We start from the raw sequence: 19,963 nt of genomic DNA, 5'->3' as shown, positions 1-19,963 counted from the left end.
TTCGCTACTGGCTATAGCAACATTCCACTTCTACATGCTTCTACGCAGTGGCGTGATGTCACATGTTTTGACAGGACTCAAGTACTGCCAGCCACCAGTGGATACCATGGGAGGTTATACCAGAGAGGCCATGGAGATTGGAAGCATCCCAGGAATTTCACTAGAAAAGAGGAGGGCGTGAAATTGAATGACATCTGGATTCCGGTGCTGAAGAAGTGTACCAGTCTTCCACCATTGGTTGATAGCAACAGCGGACGCTGGTACGTAGTTAAATGGGGACGAAACATTGGGTTTTAAGGTGAAATACATTCCACCAGGGCATAAAAGCCCGGAACATTTTATTAACTGTGACATTTCTGGCCGTGGAAATTTACATTTTAATTTTCTTCGTTTGTAAGCAATGTCCTGTTTCCACTAGTAATGTAAGTTTTGCGTGGAGTGGGGTTTCGGCTGGAGACTGTGCAAGCGTGGGCTTATATTACAATAGCATTTGTTTAACAACATATATATTAACAAACACTAGAGACCAACGAAATTATTGGCAGTTGATAATACACCAACAGTGTTTCGTCCAGAAATAATTCTTACATAAAAATGGGCGTCCCATAACACGAGTAATAAATAACAAGTAAGAAAAAGACCCTAAGCAAATGAAATATATAGAACCTCAATCAGATTCAGCCTCTCTGACACTCATACTGCACCAACGATGAACAACAGAACAGAAAGCACAATCCTCACTATTTCACCCTGCAGAACATTGTAGTCGGTCAACCATAATAACACTAATAAATAAAATGACAACAGGAGCTCTCTGTACAACCAAGAATCTCGGCCAGCTACTCACTATTGTACAGATAACAAGACCGCACCAAGCCACCTAGTATACAGACAACAAACATCAACATACACGTCAGAAAACGCCGACAGTGTGATTACAAAACTCAATACAGAACTTCCTCCTGTGCACGGCTGAACACGCCCTCAGCGTGACAATAGAACAAAATTCAGAACACACTCTCTTGCGTCCTTCATGGCTAGCCACGCCCTGCATTCTCAAATCTTGTAACGAAAGTGTTGTGTTCAAATTCGAACCAGCCACTGGCTGGCTTCATTGTGTTCATCCGTGCAACAGCAGCAGCCTGACACGTGTCCACCAATCACCTTGAACAACCAAAGCACACTCTGCACAATACACCAATAACAAATCTCCACTGTTCTCCATCTCTGGCTGTGGTCACGACCTTCACTGGCCACAAGGAAAAGACCCTGCCTGTCCTCCAGTTAGGCTATGTCCATGACCATTAAGACTGTGCAAGTTGCTCTGCATCAAGCTACGTTGCAGGGCGAAACTGCTGTCTCGGTTGCCGGCCACCAGTCCACTGCGCCAAGTACGGCCCAGGCGGACCGACTCATATGTGGCCTATCCCCACTCCCAGGGTCGTTCAGTGCCAGCCATACAGGTGCCAGCTATGGCTGAAGTTGTCGTGGCTGTATATGTCTGTCCAGCTGGATGAAACATGCAGGTTCAACCTCGGCCGTCGTGCTGGTCCTTGCTCCCGACGACGCACCACATGCTGGTCCGCCGCTTCCATGGTGACGGTGGAAGCTCGGAATAGCGCTGCTGCGGCTCAGCTGCCGTGAACCGCGTCTCCTGGTCAGATTACGAGCACCAGACCACCGCTACTGCGGCCAGTTGAGTGGGAAGGATGGCATTCATGTGTGATATTGAATTTCATTGCACACGTGTTATATACAAGAGTTGCGTCTTAAAATTTTTTGTTAGTGTAGGTGACAGTAATTCTTGTGTATACAGTTTGGTATCATGTTTGTGCTGTATGACGATGAGAAAGGGAGAGCCTGAAAGCCGATTTTGGCACATAGCTTACTTCTCTAGGACAAGTGCAAAAAGCTAAATCAAGATGGATGAGACAGTCATAGAAACTTGTAGAAAACATCAGCACGGCCTACATGAATATGAAATGCTGCTTCGGAGAAGTAAAATGTAAAGTCGTGTTACTACGAATTGTGCATGTGCAACCACTATTGTGTGCACATCACTGGACAGATAAATCCATGGACCAAATAGCCTTCAGTCTGGAACCGCGTGACCGCTACGGTCGCAGGTTCGAATCCTGCCTCGGGCATGGATGTGTGTGATGTCCTTAGGTTAGTTAGGTTTAATTAGTTCTAAGTTCTAGGCGACTGATGACCTCAGACGTTGAGTCGCATAGTGCTCAGAGCCATTTGAACCATTTTTTTTTTTTTTTTTTACTAAATAGCATGGGAACTGTTTCGAAGTGAGATGTGTCAAAAAATCAGGAAATATATGATAGTACAGGGGGGCTACAGAGCAAAAACGAAGGGGGAAAACAGATACCGGAATATATCGAAGAAATAATCGCAGGTGTTGGTTGTTAGTGCTACTTCAAGATGAAGAGGTTGGCACATCCGTAGTGTGCAGTATCAAAATACTCAAAACACTAATCAAAATTATGTGTAACGGTACTTGTTACCTAAAATGTGCATTACAACACTGACCCTGAGATTGCACTACACTCACCGTAATCTCTCCGTCGTCTCGAATTGCCTCTTGCGGCAGGAGCCGAATCTAGATTTAACACTGCGTAACGCAGTGCTTTCTGTCGGAACAGACAGCGCACGTGGCAGTCACTACGACTGTGTGGACCTAGTCTCTGTCACAAAGAAAGAGAGCCAAATGAAATTAATTTGATAATTTTAAGATTTTATACGTCGCTGCGCCCTAACAGCTGCGCATGCCAAGAGCCTCAATGGATTGGAAATAGTAACCAACCAGTTGTAAAATACAGGTTTATTAAACCGTACTCAAGGTTTCAACTGTTTTAAGACTTTGTTAAGAAGTTATTGTACGTAGAACGACATATGATCTATATTTGATGTTGCTGTGGTTGACTCTGTCTAGTACATGTATGTCTCATACTTAATCACCATTTAAAACACATGATTTGAAAGCAATAATTCTCTGCTGCAGGGCTTTGTCTTAAAACTTTTTAAAATAGACCTACCACACATTATATAATATCACACATTTGATAATTCCAACCACAAATCCGAGTTATCTACAATATTTCGAGCTTATTAATGATAATCTCAGACCGGACCGTTTTAATAGTAAGCTTAATCGATCATTTTATACATGTAGATTAATTTACCCCAGCCAACGACTACCACCACCACTCCACTCTTGTGACATTTTCTGAGATACTTTTGTTTTGGTTCGCATGATATGTCCATTACGCTTAATAAACCTGCTGCACCAACCAACTCCATCCTTAAAGTCTAGTAAGTTGCACATTTAGTCTTCCTTATTTATTTTCAGTTCTTCTTTACCAGCCGGCCAGTCGCGAATGGTTTCTCTCGTTGGTGGAGGGCCGAAATTCCGCTCAGCTCTTCTTTTCCATGTGGTTCTGCATATGCAAATACTTTCAATTTGTAGCCGGCTTCATATGAATACCTTTTATTTTTTTCTATTACGAAACTAGCTACTAACAAAAGTATTGTACTGTTACCGACAACGCAATGCACTTTCAGTTCAAGTTCACTAGCACCGTAAACTGCTATGAAGTACCATAGGCTAGACCGGGTTCTGTGTTTGTGATGGTGGAATGAGAGGGAGACAGTGTTAGCAAGCTTGTGCATCCCCGCTACTCATGTTGGCCGCATCGGTGCACTGCTACTGCCAGTGAATCCAGTGTTGCCAGGTAGAGAGAGGTTTCCTGAGGCATCGAATATATGACTATTTTTAAGACTTGCGGGAATATTATTCAAACTTTGGACCTTTTTATATTAATTTCGAGTATAAGATACACCTGAATTTTGGAGTCAATTTTTCAAAGAAAAGAGGGCGTCTCTTAGTCCGTAAAATACGGTATGGTGAATGATATCGTGCGAATACTCTGTTCTTCACCATAAAAAGCTGGCATCGCCAATCCACTGATTGCATTGTGGTAGGTCCTCTCCCTTGGCTACCCCTTCTGCGCTCGTAACAAACGGCTCTTGGCTAGTCACACGCAGTTTTTTGATTCTTTTCAGTTAAACTTACCTCACTCTCTCTCGGGACTACACCTACTCTGCTTTAGATTTCCGTTGTGGTGGACATTTCTGTTTTTACAGCAAGGCGACGATTCCCCAAGCCATCCAGAATTGGGGATGCTTTCTGATAAACACTGTGACAGACTAGCTCCCATTTATGTTCTTTCTGCAATATACGTTTCCAAATTTAATCACTTTATTTGAAGTTTTTGTTCTGAAGCTTTCCCTCTGCCGCTTTTTGTTTAAGTTAATAATTTAGGAGACGAAATGGCTGCGAAGTGTAGAAGTCTCCACGGTCCAGGGGACGGCAGATTATGCAAGTGACTGCTACTATCTTTTACAGACGGAAATGCAAATGAGCATTTGGCGTCATTGGCCAGGAGGCCCCCTTACGAGGCAGGTTCGGCCGCCTTAGTGCAGGTCGTATTACATTCGACGCCACACTGGGCGACCTGCGAGCCGGATGGGGATGAAATGATGATGAAGACGAGACAACACCCAGTTCCTGAGCGGAGAAAATCTTCGACCCAGCCGGGAATCGAACCCGGGCCCCTGAGGACGGCAATCTATCACGCTGACCACTTTAAAAAAAAATTTTAATCTCATTTTGTTAGTTTTCGATCGTTGTATCTGCTCGGGGCGGACGTCGCAAGACATCCGTTTCAGTTCGTCGTTGATCCATTAACTCTTTTTTTTTTATTACAGAGAGCAGCAAACCTGACCATGCAGCTTTTTTTTTCGATATAGTTCGTTGTGTTTGGCTTAGGGGGACGTCACAAGACGTCCGTTCAAGTTGATCGTTGATTCCTTGACTCAGGGTTTTTTTTTTTTTTTTTTTTTTTTATCCACGGAGGGAGCTACCGTGGCGGCTAGCTATCGGGGCAGACCGCTTCTACAGATCAACTTTTTTACTACGTGTCTGGAAGTATTTACAAAGAAAAAGTGTACTAAGATTTATTCTGTATAAATCCATAAACAACTACAGAAATGAATCAGAATGCGCGGTGCTCTCACGGTCGCTTGAATTACGTTGGAACCAAGTGGGTGAATTACGCAGCTTGGTGGGTGTGAGGAATGTTGCTGCTGCTGCGGCGGCTGCCGATAGTGCCCTTTGTCCGGTCCAGTGTGTCAACGGTCTGTTAGTAAATAAACGTTACAGCTGCTGTCGGCCGCTGGCTTCTGTAGTGCCGCCGGCGGATGTGCGCGCGGCTGTCAGCTGCGGCTCGATTCTGAAGCGTCTCCCTTAGCACCGCGTAAAACACGATATTGCAGTTGCTTTGTAATTAAGAAGAATGATGCAATGTTCGTCCTTGTGCTTGACCGAAGGAACAGGCACTGCGGCGGCTACAATCGATATGAAATACGTGAAGTGTGTTCACAGTTGCAATTACGAAACATCGTCAGCTGAAACTTCCTGGCAGATTAAAAAACTGTGTGCCGGACCGAGACTCAAACTCGGGACCTTTGCCTTTCGCAGGCAAGTGCTCTACCAACCGAGCTACCCAAGCACGACTCACGCCCCGTCCTCACAGCTTTAATTCTGCCAGTACCACGTCTCCTACCTTCCAAACTTTACAGAAGCTCTCCTGCGAACCTTGCAGAACTAGCACTCCTGAAGGAAAGGATATTGCGGAGAAGTGGCCTAGCCACAGCTTGGGGGATGTTTCCAGAATGATATTTTCACTCTGCAGCGGAGTGTGCGCTGATATGAAACTTGCTGGCTGTGGCTAAGCCATATCTCTGCAATATCCTTTCTTTCAGGAGTGCTAGTTCTGCAAGGTTCGCAGGAACACTTCCGTAAAGGTTGGAAGGTAGGAGATGAGGTACTGGCAGAAGTAAGGCTGTGAGAAGGGCGCGTGGGTCGTGCTTGGGTGGCTCAGTTGGTTAGCTCAGCGTGTTCGGTCAGAGAGTTAGCAACCCTCTGTAATAAAAAAAACTGAGTTAACCGATCAAAGACGAACTTAAATGGATGTCTTACAACGTCCGCCTCGAGCACATACAACGAACGAAAACGAAAAAAATGAGGATTTAAAAAAAAATTAAAAAGAAAGTTGGTAGAGCACTTGCCCGCGAAAGGCAAGGTCCCGAGTTCGAGTCTCGATGCGGCACACAGTTTTAATCTGCCAGGAAGTTTCATATCAGCGCACACTCCGATGCAGAGTGAAAATCTCATTCTGGAATCGTCAGCTGAATAAGGGAATGATGACAATGAAAATCTGTCCCAGACAGAGTCTCGGCCCCGAATAATTTCATATACTTTTATTTGGCTGAAGCACCTACGCCTAAGTTTCAGGCAGGATCGGCCACTTCGTTCTATTCCAGTAAAATTGGAGAGCTCCTGCAATGCTATCCGAGTTTAGGGGAATACCAAGTAGGCTGAAGCGTTAATGGGAATCTGGATTGCGGAGCGAGGCGTGTTAAGTTAGTAAGTGCAGTTGTGCAAAGCCACTGTGCCAGGGTGATGCCGGCAGCGGTGGTCTCGCGGTTCTAGGCGCTCAGTCCGGAACCGCGCGACTGCTACGGTCGCAGGTTCGAATCCTGCCTCGGGCGTGGATGTGTGTGATGTCCTTAGGTTAGTTAGGTTTAAGTAGTTCTAAGTTCTAGGGGACTGATGACCACAGATGTTAAGCACCATGGTGCTCAGAGCCAGAGAGAGCCAGGGTGACGTAGTGGTTAGCGCACCTGCTTAGTGAGCGGGAAACCCTATTCCGAATCCCGGACTTGGTACAGAGTTTCATTCGTCGCTTTAGTCTGCATATATAAATCACTAATGACTTGATTCAGACAATCAATCTGCCGATGTGGGATGTCGAATTAGGAAGTAAATGTTGTACAAAACATGGGACACAGGTAAAAAAATAAATCTTACCTTCGCCAAAAACTCAAAGAACGTTTGACAATTGGATTAACAAACAGTGAAATGGTCGAAACAATTCTCGTGTTGTCACATGGGTAACCCATTGAACCTCTATGAATAAACATTAGTTTTGCCCCACCTGATGACCAGAAAAAGCAGGAAAAGGAGCAGTAATAAAAAGAGCTGCTGTGGAAGGGTTTCACATCAGCAACAAGAATTATTGCTGTACCTACAAGAATTAAGGTATTCAGATGTTTAGCCACATTACATGGAACTAAATTCAAGTTTAAGCCACCACTATTATGAGCTCTAGGGCTCATTTTCCTATTCACAATTGGTGGATTAACAGGGTTAGTACTAGCAAATTCATCACTTGACAAGACAGCTTCTGTACCGTTAAAATTTAAAGTATTAGCGACAGAAACTAATAGAACAACAGCACTAATATCAACAGCAGCAGAAGTACCAGCAAAATGAGTGGAGAAAACTTGTAATAATGCCTTACCCACACACATATTTTTCTCATTTTAAATGAAACTGAAAAGGCATGTATTCTGCACTAATATTTAATTAGCTGATTCTTTTTACGTTGGCTTTATTGTCTCTTCTCATGGGCATGACAATGGCCGCAACTTTTGGTTATACCAAGAAATAGTATGATTTCCGAAATTGTCGAGTTTATGGTTCACTGACTATCAATTAAAAACATTTTATTCGTCATATCTTCTGTATTCTGAATTTATCTAATGACTGAACCCAATAATAACACAACTTCCGCATTCATACTATTTTTCAATTGCTGACATGAAAAAATGTGTTAAATCTTGTGGGACTTAACTGCTAACGCCATCAGTCCCTAAGCTTACACACTACTTAACTGAATTATCCTAAGGACAAACACACACACACACCCATGGCCGAGGGAGGACTCGAACCTCCGCCGGAACCAGCCGACAGTCCATGACTGCAGCGCCCTAGACCGCTCGGCTAATCCCGCGCAGCTGCTGACATGAACTGCACATTCGAAGAAGTCCGACAAATTCCACTGTCTATACCTCAATGTTTCAAAACATCTGTTCTCACAATTGCGAGCAGTAAGGACAGATGTAATAGACATGGAATCCAAACATTTCAATCACTTCCACAGATATTCAACAAAATGTTCAAATTGTCTTACATAAACTGACACATAAACATTGCCAACATTTATGTAAACAATATTTAAGAATTGGTCACAAGCAATAAAAATCGATTTATTACAAAGCTCCTAGTTTATTAAGACCTGAACGTACATAATATTTCATATTATATATTAGGCTTGATTAATCACAAGCTGCAGTAGAAGAAACGTTGGCGTCAATGAGACGCTAAATGCTAAGTTTACCGCAAGCAGTATGCCCTGGTATCTTTTCTGAATATCCGCAACATGAATGGCAGCTGGCCACATAAATAAGGTGCAGATGTTGTCGTACGTACTTCAAAACCGTATTAGTTTCATCACTAATACTTTCTTACGTGAACTTCAAAAAGGGCGTTCTCAAATAAAAGCTCATATTTCAAGCTCACACGTGTAAAATCTGTGCAACAAACAGTCAATACATAGATTCTGCAAATACATACATATCCGAAAATAGTTATACAGTAATCATTTCTAACAGTCCTCAAAACAATATTCCTCGAAAGTGACTTGTGGACGAAACGTGGAGTCGTGACTGATCAGCTACTCAAGAGCGGCTTCACCCGCGGCCATTCGCTCTCTGTAAACAGGTGGTGGACAAAAATATGGGAGCACCAAGATCACAACACATTACCATGACTACTACAGCTTCCATTAGCCTCGGAATGGATAAGTACAGATTCTGTATGGTCTTTGAGGGTATCTTCTTCCATACCTGCTGCAAAATATTGGCAAGTTCAGCTAACGGAGACGGATCTGGACAGCGATCGTGCAGTCTTCTCTCCAAATCAGATAACAAAGCTCGACCTTTGGGGAACAAATATTGTGGCATGTGTTGCGCCTGATCAGCCAAAATATTTACATAATCATTGGCAGTGCTGCGACCCTGCAGGGAATCGAAAATGGTTCAAATGGCTCTGAGCACTATCGGACTTAACTTCTGAGGTCATCAGTCCCTAGAACTTAGAACTACTTAAACGTAACTAACCTAAGGACATCACACATATCCATGCCCGAGGCAGGATTCGAACCTGCGACCGTAGCGGTCGCGCGACTCCTTACACGTGTAGCGCCTAGAACCGCTCGGCCACTCCGGCCGGCTGCAAGGAATCCGTGAGGCCCATGGAATACCACGATATGACTGCTCAAGTCATCAACGAACACACGCCATTTTTCAGTATTGGGACTTACACCCGATAAGAAGTTGGAAACAGTGTACAACAAGACTCATCCGACTAAATGAGATTCTTTCATTGCTCCACAGTGCATGTTATATGACTTCAGCACCACGTGGTTTTGGAATTCCTGTAATTATCTGCGTCTGGAGCTTCTTTCGTGTTGTTTTGGTGCTGACGGGATTTGCGAGTGTGGCGTTCAGTACTGCAGTGGACTTCTGCAGCTGTCGTATCTCTATTTTGTTTGACAGCCCTCTTCAATGACCATCTTCCAAGATGACTCGACATAAGCTTTCGTCCACATTGCGACTTAGCAGAAGATGTTTTTCTTCTCTCTCTGTATGCAGTATAAATCTCCGATACGGCGGCTTTAGACACACCAAACACTTCGACTACTTTGGTTATCGGACACCTATCGCACCGGCAGCAACAATTTACTGACGTTCGAATTACTTAGCTCCAGCATATTGCACTCACAACTACGCAGAAACTGTTATTACCACGACTGATACGTTTTGTTAATGCAATATAGTTTATTACTCTTTGGCGTTAACCATCTAGTCACAGAGATGAGTAACTACAGATTTGGTATACAATATCACATATACAGTATACACATCAGAAATTACATTAATGCCAGGTAAATTTCCTGGTACAGTCCGTACATTCGCGCACTCAACACAGTCCATATATCACAACATCTTACGCTCGAAAGACTGAGTCTGGTTTATATCCGATTCTTGCAGAAACTGGGCGATACTGACATAGTCCGTCCTCGTTAGCTGTCGAAACAGGTCCATCACAGAAACAGATTGGGGAATTCCTGCTCTGGTCAAGGCCTTAAGAAACTTGCGACGTTGTCTGTCATAACGTGAACATCCTAGTATCACACGGTTGAGGCCTGCCATTTCATTTGGGTGGTCTTCTCGCTAGGGAGATGGATGAACTTTCATCATATAAAGAAGTGAAGGCTAACAGCCGTGACCTAGCCGGATGAGCACTATGGCAGTGGTATGATGTGTAAGTAGCTTGATTTGGGAGAACAAGGTTTTTTGCGGAGTTCTCGGCTGTATTACGGTATAATGTCTTCCTTTGGACTGTTGTGAGATCTCTCACATATGTGACCATTCTTGGTGAACCTTTCTGTTTACACCAGCAACAATAATCTGTATGTGGAAGGCAGGTGTACTAAGGTTTGCCTTCAGTCACACTTTGTTTCGCCAGGTGGTCCGCCATCTCGTTAGATGAGATGGCAGAGTGTCCCTTTATCCATAGTAAATGGAGACGTTTGTGTTTTCTTTCAGACTGATACAGCGTATGACGGTTAGTGTTAGAGCTCTGTTGCTGCTTTTCCAGTGCCCTCCTCGAATCCATGACTGTAAGGATGTCGTCGAACTGTGCAGCACACTGAAGGGCTTCCTTAGTTGCGAGGACTTCGGTACAAAGATGCTGGCTTCGGTCCGTAGCTTAAACATGTACTGAGGTAGTGGATTTCCGCAGAAGTAAACATAGCCGGAGACCTCTCTTATTTTAGAGCCGTCAGTGAATATTTTGACCGATGCAGGCGACGTTGATGCAATCAGGTGGGAAGCGCCAGTGGAAGCAGTGGTAGTCCGATTCGACTATCTGAGCGGACAGAAGATTATGGTCTGGTAGTCCAGTAAATACAGGAAGCACTGAGTCTTTTAGGACGAAGGGTACCACATATCCTTGCTGCCTGAAACTTTGCACTAAGAGGGGTATACTCCTACATCGAATTCTATCGAGGTATCCGTTGTTGTCAACGAAACAGTTAAGATTTCGATGAAGAAGATGTGCTGTTTGCGCTGCCCTTCTAAGGATAAATTTCTGGGCCAAGATAGTCCTCCGGAATTGAAAGGGTATCTCCCTTGCTTCCACCACAAAAGCATATTCGCATGTGTAGAATTCATTGCCCCCAGACAGAGGTGTATGGCACGGTACTGCTTAGTAGAGATGTCGAAGCGTTGCCATGTAACGTGCACTCGTAACCCCAGTATAGACAGAATCACGCCACGATAAAGAGTGACTAGAACTGTAAAATCAGCTCCCCACCATATGAGAGGTACCGATCGTAGGGTATTGGGTAAGCGACCGACCTTGGAACATTCCACGTGAAGCCACGTCTGCTGTCGGCAGAGTCCAAACCACTTGTCTGAGTTCCTTAATGGAATAGTGAAAGACCTTACTCGTATCTCGGGCGTTGTCGTCCATCTCTGCCATGTAAAGACAATCATGAAGATTTGGTATCTGCCAAATTCAGTCCAGTTCTGCACGTCCACGAATACAGTACGTATGCCACTCGGTCCAACCACCTTAGCGTCATCTTCAAGCTGAGAGAAAACGTCATCGGCGTTCATCAGGATTTTTACCAAAAGACCAAAAATGGTGCTAACTCTGATGAGTTCACTGTATAAAGGATAGGACTTAAAATGGACCCTCGCGGCAGTCCTTTGTTGGTCAGACACGGTCCCATCAAGGTATTGGTTTGTTGTCTAACATAGCTTACATATTGCCTTAGCATAGAGCAAAGGTTGCGGGTAATGCGGTCTAGCACACACGGTGACTAGAGCTTCCGTATCGGGATGTCCACGTCCCCACTGTCGTAGGCCTACGCACCGGTAACATCGAAAAACGTGCCGTGAAGTAACCTTTAGAAGCATAAATACGTTCTATGTCGGTAGGCGAGAGACTTAGGCTATCTATGGCGCCTCTTCCTTTTCGAAACCCGTATTGAGAGCGGGGCAGAAGGGAGTTCCTCTCAAACCAACATTCCAGATAGCTCTTCATGATCCTCTCTAATGTTTTAAACACCCAAAAAGAAAGCGTGATGGGATGGTATGAACAGCCAAATCGGGGTCCTTGCCTAGCTTGAGCATCCCAACAATTACGTTAGTGTGCCAATCGTCCACGAAGTTGCCTAGTTTCCGTAAATTATTGTAGATGTCAAGAAATATGTGTAAGTCTTCGTCCGGCAAATTCGCCAGCATTTTGTAGTGCATGTTATCATGTACTGGAACAGCATTGCTGGTACCTTTTAAGGCGTTCCGCAGTTCTGAGAGCTGAAACGCAGTGAGGATTGCGTCGATACCACGGAGAAGCAGCATCCACGGTTGGTAGTGATTGAGAGATAACCGATGGGGCGCCACGATGTGTCGACGTCATCCACCCACCCATGTAAACCTTTACTCAGAGGGAACCTGTTTCGGAACTCGCGTATGGTGAACCAAACTGACTACAACGGAGTTTCTCTGACAAGTGTCTCACATAACTGTTTCCAAGACTGTTTCTTTCGATGATTCAAAAACCGTTTGGTAGCGGGGACCACCTGTTTGCATTTGAGAAAATTCGACCACGTGCGTTCTCGTTTATACGTAATGTGATAACAACGTTCGATACCACACTTGTTAGGCGTTGCAGATATTGACCGCGGTCCGAAATAGATAAAGCTGGACCCGCGAGTCGCGATTATCGCCGCTAGCGCCGCACCGCGACTTGTGACAAGTATTTAGCGAGGTCTCGTCCACTCTTGCTCGGGACGTTAACTAGGATTGTAGCATAGCCTTCAGCTGATAGGAAGCGTGTGTGTGAAATCTTATGGGACTTAACTGCTGAGGTCATCAGTCCCTAAGCTTACACACTACTTAGCCTAATTTATCATAAGGACAAACACACACACCCATGCCCGAGGGAGGACTCGAACCTCCACCGGGACCAGCCGCACAGTCCATGACTGCAGCGTCTGAGACCGCTTAGCTAATCCCGCGCGGCTGATAGGAAGCAACCTCTAACAAGGCGCTTAGTCAAGTATGACATAAGTAATCCCTCTCTAGATATCTTTGTAATTATATGTTTGCAGCATATGAAGAAGCCTGTAACACAAGTTAAGTACAATATATATTATTTTTTACAAACGACTACTAATTATTTCATTCGTTGTAGATACAGACAATGTAGCCAGCTCCTTATCGACTTCACTGCCAAACCTGCAATATATATTTCTATTTAGCATTGGGCACCTGCCATCACAACAACTGACGACAAGAATCATAACAGGTGCTGTGAGTTAGCTTTCGTGTGGCAACTCCTCTTGAGCGGTCCTGATTCCGCCACAGAAAAAGACCTTTCGGTCTCCGGATCGGTTTGATTTGGCATTTAAAAAATACGGCCGCCTCATTTATTAGGGGAATGAACAGATTGTAGCATACGTGTGCGCGTCCTTGCAATAAAGTGAAGCTGTTCCTTGATACATGTTTTATACGCCACCTAATTTGCTTTGCGCATGTTGCGTTTTGATGGCGACATGTTAGGATATGGATCACTCTCATTTATCGTAGTTATTCGAATAGCAAAATGATCAGACCCCAGCGGGTAGGTGTTGTATCCACGGACCCAACCAACCAACCAACTCGCGCACGCGCTCCCTGACCGTGACGTCGCTGGCAACAGTTCAAAAAAACGGTTCAAATGGCTCTGAGCACTATGCGACTTAACTTCTGAGGTCATCAGTCGCCTAGAACTGAGAACTAATTAAACCTAACTAACTTAAGGACATCACACACATCCATGCCCGAGGCAGGATTCGAACCTGCGACCGTAGCGGTCGCTCGGTTCCAGACTGTAGCGCCTAGAACCGCACGGCCACTCCGGCTGGCCGGCCACGGTTCCTGTCGCGGCCGTCGGCGTCTCAGGGCGTTACCGCCGACAGAAGAGGTCGCGCCATGGCCGAGCTCGGGTCCGCAGCGCCCTCTGCCTTTTGCATATAAGGAGGAGCGCTGGCCCCGAGAGGGACAGTCTATTGTCGGTTGTCTATTGCTAGCCTTTCGTGGAGTTTATAGCGGAGCCATTGCAGTGTGATATTTGCTGTTGTATTCGACTAGCCTCAGTACACGGATTATCCTCGGATATTACTTAGACTTGTATTGCTGTTGCACGTTTCATCATAAATAAAGGTAAGTTATCTCTTCATTCTAGCTGGCGCAATTCTTGTCATTAGTTATTTTTCGGCCAACAGAAATAGCTACATCCTGGTCACTACCCACGCTTTATACAATTTGTGGTGGCTGCCCCAGAAGTACCGCCGAGGACCTTGGGTTTGGGAGCCGTCACAAAAGTAGGAGCAGACCTCCCACCTAAATTCGTGACACTTGCCACGTATGGGACAAATTGCACTGGTACCGCTCTTGGTCAAACACAACAGCGCAACGTGCAGGCTGTGCTAGCATTTATATTTAAGTTCAAGTATACATTACTGGCTCGTGTTTCCATTTTTTGGTCATCCCCTGTCCGCCTGATTAGCCGAGTGGTAATGTGTTTCCCTCCCCTGCAGCGGACCAAGATTCGATTCCCGGACGAGTTGGAAATTTTCTCCGTCCGTGGACTTGTGTTATCATCATTTCATCCTCGTCACAGGCACTCAAGTCGCCCAAGGCGGCATCAACTGGAATAAGACATGCACTCGGCGGCCGAACTTCTCCGGATGGCCGGCCAAAGTGACCGAGCGGTTCTAGGCGCTACAGTCTGGAACCGCGCGACCGCTACGGTCGCAGGTTTGAATCCTGCCTCGGGCATGGATGTGTGTGATGTCCTCAGGTTAAAATGGTTCAAACGGCTCTGAGCACTATGGGACTTGACGTCTGAGGTCATCAGCCCTCTAGAACTTAGGACTACTTAAACCTAACTAACCTAAGGACATCACACACATCCATGCCCGAGGCAGGATTCTAACCTGCGACCGCAGCGGTCGCTCGGTTCCAGACTGTAGCGCCTAGAACCGCTTGGCCACCCCGGCTGGCAGTCCTCAGAAGCTGTACGATACGTGAATGCCATCCTCTAACCTACAGTGCAAAAATATCGGCAGAATATTGGCGAGGCATTCGTCTCCAAGGACGACAATTCGCACCCCATCGCGCACATCTTATGTATGACTTCCTACAGGATAACGACATCGCTCGACTGGAGTGGGCCGGCCGCTGTGGCCGAGCGGTTCTAGGCGCTTCAGTCTGGAACCGCGCGACCACTACGGTCGCAGGTTTGAATCCTGCCTCGGGCATGGATGTGTGTGATGTCCTTAGGTTAGTTAGGTTTAAGTAGTTCTAGGTTCTAGGGTACTGATGACCCCAGAAGCGAAGTCGCATAGTGCTCAGAGGCATTTGAACCATTTCTCCGGATGGGGCCTCCCGGCCAACAATGCCATGCGCTCATTTCATTTCATTTGGTCATCCCCTGTACATACTGTCTAGTCCTGGCCACCGAGACTCTGAAGGAACTGGAGTGTTTTTAAGAAGTAACAGGTAGCTTTTAGGTGGTAGCCACTGTGTCGGGCTAGCAGGTGTGTCACGGAACCACCGCAGCGCTGTTCCTCCACAAGCCTGGCAGCGCCCACCCGGTCGCAGCCAGAGACTGGGGCTGGGGCTGGAGCGGCGGTGCTTGCTCAGCACAGTTGGGCCCCGCGCTGCGCCGCCAGCCGGCCTCTCGACTCGTCAACAGCCGCGGGCGGCCACGCACAAGAATAGCGCCGAGGGCTCTCCACACGCACCGCCGCCCACCCAGCGACGCCCGCGGTCTGCGAGACGTGGCGCCAACTGTCGCCGCCATCTCCCCTCCATCTAGGCCGCCACTGTGGCACAAATACTCTCCAGGCCCGCGAGGGGGCCCAGCTGGCGATAGCAGGTGGAATCCCACCGCACTGTACCGATAGCAAGTGGGTTGCCCAAGTACAATACCGACGAAGTTAGAAGGAGTTGAGGAGGGAGTATGGAAGGCGTGCAGTTCACTACTACTAATCTCGAAGGGAAAATGAAAGCAGAGCAGTGCAAAAACATTACATCTACATATACATTCTTCAATCCACCATGCAGTGCACGATGGATGGTGCCTTGCACTCCTGTTAGTCATTCCCCTTCCTGGCGCAAGCATTGTTCCACTCGCAACTGTATCGAAGGAAATACATCTACAAAGCGTCCAGAAAAATGATCAGTAATCAGGGTTATAGTAGGAACGACCACTGTTTTTTGAGGCATCAGTCATCTGACTGGTTTGATTTGACCCGACACGAATTCCTCTCTTGTGTCAACCTCTTGATATCACAGTAGTACTTGTAAGCTTCGTCTTCATTTATTTTCTGGATTTGTTCCATTCTCTGTCGTGCTCTACAGCTTTTACGCCCTACAGCTCCCTCTAGTACCATGGAAGTTATACTCTGATGTCTTAACAGTTATCCTATCACAAAATTTTGTACATGTCTGCACGTTCAGAGACCTTGAATAGTTACAATTGAAAGAAAACAGCCCTCGGTCACTATTTTTAACGAATTAACCGGGTTCCAACACTGCTAGAAGTGTCTTCCTCAGAATTTAAATCAAAGAGCGGTCTATAACATGGTCACAGAATTATGACTAAAACCGTATGGTACAGATTATAAGTACAGAAATATCGTGAAAGACTGGTAGTACTTACATGTCATTTACAAAATAATAAATATGCCGAAAGGACATTAGGTTGCAGCCTGTAACCGCATAACTAGCGAGTAGCCCTTAGTGGCTCGCCATCACAATTTTTTATCATAAATATCTTTGTGACTAATGTCCTTTTGGCATATTTATTATTTTATTAATGACATATAAGTACTACCAGTCTTTCACGATGGTTCTGTACTTATACTCTCTATCATACGTTTGTAGTCATAATTCTGCGACCATGTTATAGACTATTCTTTGATTTAAATTCTGAGGAAGACACTCCTAGCAGTGTCGAAACCCGGTTAATTCGTTAAAAATAGTGACCGAGGGCTGTTTTCCTACAATTGTTATCCTATCATCCTATCCTTTCTTCTAGTCAGTGTTTCCCGTATACCCTTTTCCTCGCGGAGACCTCCTCAATCCTTACCTCATCAGTCCACCTAATTTTCGACACTCGTCTGTAGCACTGCAATGAAAAAGCTTCGGTTCTCTACTTACCCGGTTCTCCCAAAGTCCATCTGTCACTACAATAGAATGCTGTGCTCCAAACGTACATTCTCAGAAATTTAGTTTGCTACTTGTCACTGCTTTCTTCTTTCTTAGATTTGCTCTCAATACATTGTCTGCAGTCATTGACTGTTCATTCCATTCAACAGATCTTGTATTCTTCTTCACTTTCGCCGAGATAGCAATGTTATCAGCGATTCTTATCATTGATCTCATTCCACCTTGAATTTTAATCCTAATCTTGATCAATTCTTTTGTTGCCATCATTCCTTCTTCGATGTATAGATTAGACAGTACAGGACAAAGATTACATCGCTGTGTTTTTGATCCAAGCACGTAGTTCTTTGTGTTCTAGTCTTATTGTTCTGCCTTGGTTCTTATACAAATTATATATTACCGGTCTTTCCCTATAGCTTACCCCTATTTCTCTCAGAATTTCGGACATCTTGGATCATTTTACATTGTTGAAAGGTTTTTCCAGTTTGTTTTGTTTTTTTTCAGTCTTCCTTCCCTTATGACCGCAAAGCCAGAGCTGCCTCTCTGGTGCCTTTACTTTTCCTACAACCAAAATAATCGTCATTAACTATCATTACCTGGATAACACTGTGTACCTGTTGTATGAGTGACAGTCACTGTCGCCGGCCGGTGTGTCTTCAGTCTGGAACCGCGTGACCGCTACGGTCGCAGGTTTGAATCCTGCCTCGGGCATGGATGTGTGTGATGTCCTTAGGTTAGTTAGGTTTAATTAGTTCTAAGTTCTAGGCGACTGATGACCTCAGAAGTTAAGTCGCATAGTGCTCAGAGCCATTTGAACCATTTTTTGAACAGTCCCTGTCATTTAAGCCCTAAACAGATCGTTACATAAAAAACTTAAAACTAATATTTGGATTAGCTCTCTGACTGCGTATTTGAATATGAAAAAATGCTCGAACAAATGAACTTGTAACAATGAATATCTAAGCTGTCCGGCTGCGTCTTTGAATAAGAATTTACAAGTAATACAGAATCTGACTTCTGCAACGGAATTTACTGGATTAGAGTACATGTCATGTTGTGGTGTGTCAGTGTCTCTGTTTTGGCCCTAAGTTTTGCACTCGCCTGTTTAGATGACTGCCTTTTTCCATGTGGTTTACAGCAATTCGAAGCAGCATGCAGCAGCAGCGGCTAAAGCGTATTGTTACTAAGAATGAATTTATTAAAAAGGAGTTCTTTTGGGTCCTGTTAACTACTAAATAACTGGTGAGAAGGAATTTCATAAATTAAGTCTATTTAAGAACTTCAGAAATCATCATGGCCAATAATAGAGAATGACAATTACATAGGTATCAATGGCTGGCAGATCAACAAATTATTTCAGTTTCAAAGTTACATTAACATTTAATGACCACAGCATTTATTTATTAATTAGATGTGGGTTATAACTATTGTTATTTGTGGCATAAGGAGGCTTCTTTAACTGACAAGGAAGACATGGCATTATTGCAATTTCGGATTAACAATCACGAGCCTAACGCTGCAGTTGCTTTCCCGCTATGCTTGCGAATTTTATCTTGAATTCCATCTTCAAGCGTAGTTAAGTCATCTAAATCTCTCCTGGCTATATGATTGAAATCAGGCCTTGAGTGTGGTAAGATCTGCCATCACCGACGTGAGGGAAGCACGACACGTCTTCTGTCTCCGAGCTCTCGACTGACACTACTACTTCCACTCTCGCAGACAGACATCGTCTCACAGCGATCATTAGAATCGCGCTCCCATGTTTCGCCCTCAAATTGTTACTAACGATATCTGGGTGCTTATTTATTTCCAATCTTACACAATGCAAAGAATAGCGCTAAGTTGGCTATATTGTTTCCAGTGTAATGGAGAGTTCTGACACACTCCTTACAATACTATTACAGAGGCTTGACTGAGCTGCTATCAAAAGGTCGTCTGACTCTTTCTAGTACGTGGTAACACCACTAGGAGGGAAGCAACGTACGTTCCGAGGATGTAGTCTTGATTAGGTCCACTACAGGAAAGAAAGAATATGTGTTTAATGAGGTTTGATTCCACAGAGGAAGCAACGATTAGAGATGAAAACAGCGGCTTCACACCCTGCAATGCACTTCGACAGCGTCCTGAGACGATGAGGCAAGTAACACAAGCCCGGGGGCCAGAAGACGCTCTCGATGCCGGTGAAGTGATTCGTGTAGTCCCTGCACCGGCATTTACAGCTGTTGGTCACCGAATACTGGTGATACTATTTTCTTGTCCCATGTTGTGCGGACGTGAATAGCTCCGTCTGAAGTGACGACCTTTGCCAGAACTGGCACGGCCGCCTGGTGTCTGGTCGTGACTGCCTCTTTATACTGAGGACTGCAAGGGACATGTAAGAGGAAAGAAGAAACATAAAAACATAAATTAAATTCATAATATTCTTATCACTGTTATCCCCTTGTGGGTTACGGCCCTGGGTTATGTAGACTGCACGCGAGCCGGAGATCCCCGTGGAGTTGCTGCTCCCTTTTCGTAAACTCCAGTTTAGCACCGCCATTTCCCCATCGCGATTGATACGCGGGAAAACGACTGCTGGATATGGTGTCTGTTCTTTCGGACATGTGTGAAAGAACGGACACCACATCCATATAAGTATATAGTTCTGGCAATACCGGCCATGACCTTCCTCTTCTGTGCAGATGCACACATATTACCC

Source organism: Schistocerca serialis, chromosome 2 (genome assembly GCF_023864345.2).
Source record: "Schistocerca serialis cubense isolate TAMUIC-IGC-003099 chromosome 2, iqSchSeri2.2, whole genome shotgun sequence".
Taxonomy (NCBI): Eukaryota; Metazoa; Arthropoda; class Insecta; order Orthoptera; family Acrididae; genus Schistocerca; species Schistocerca serialis.
This window is presented reverse-complemented; position numbering follows the sequence as displayed.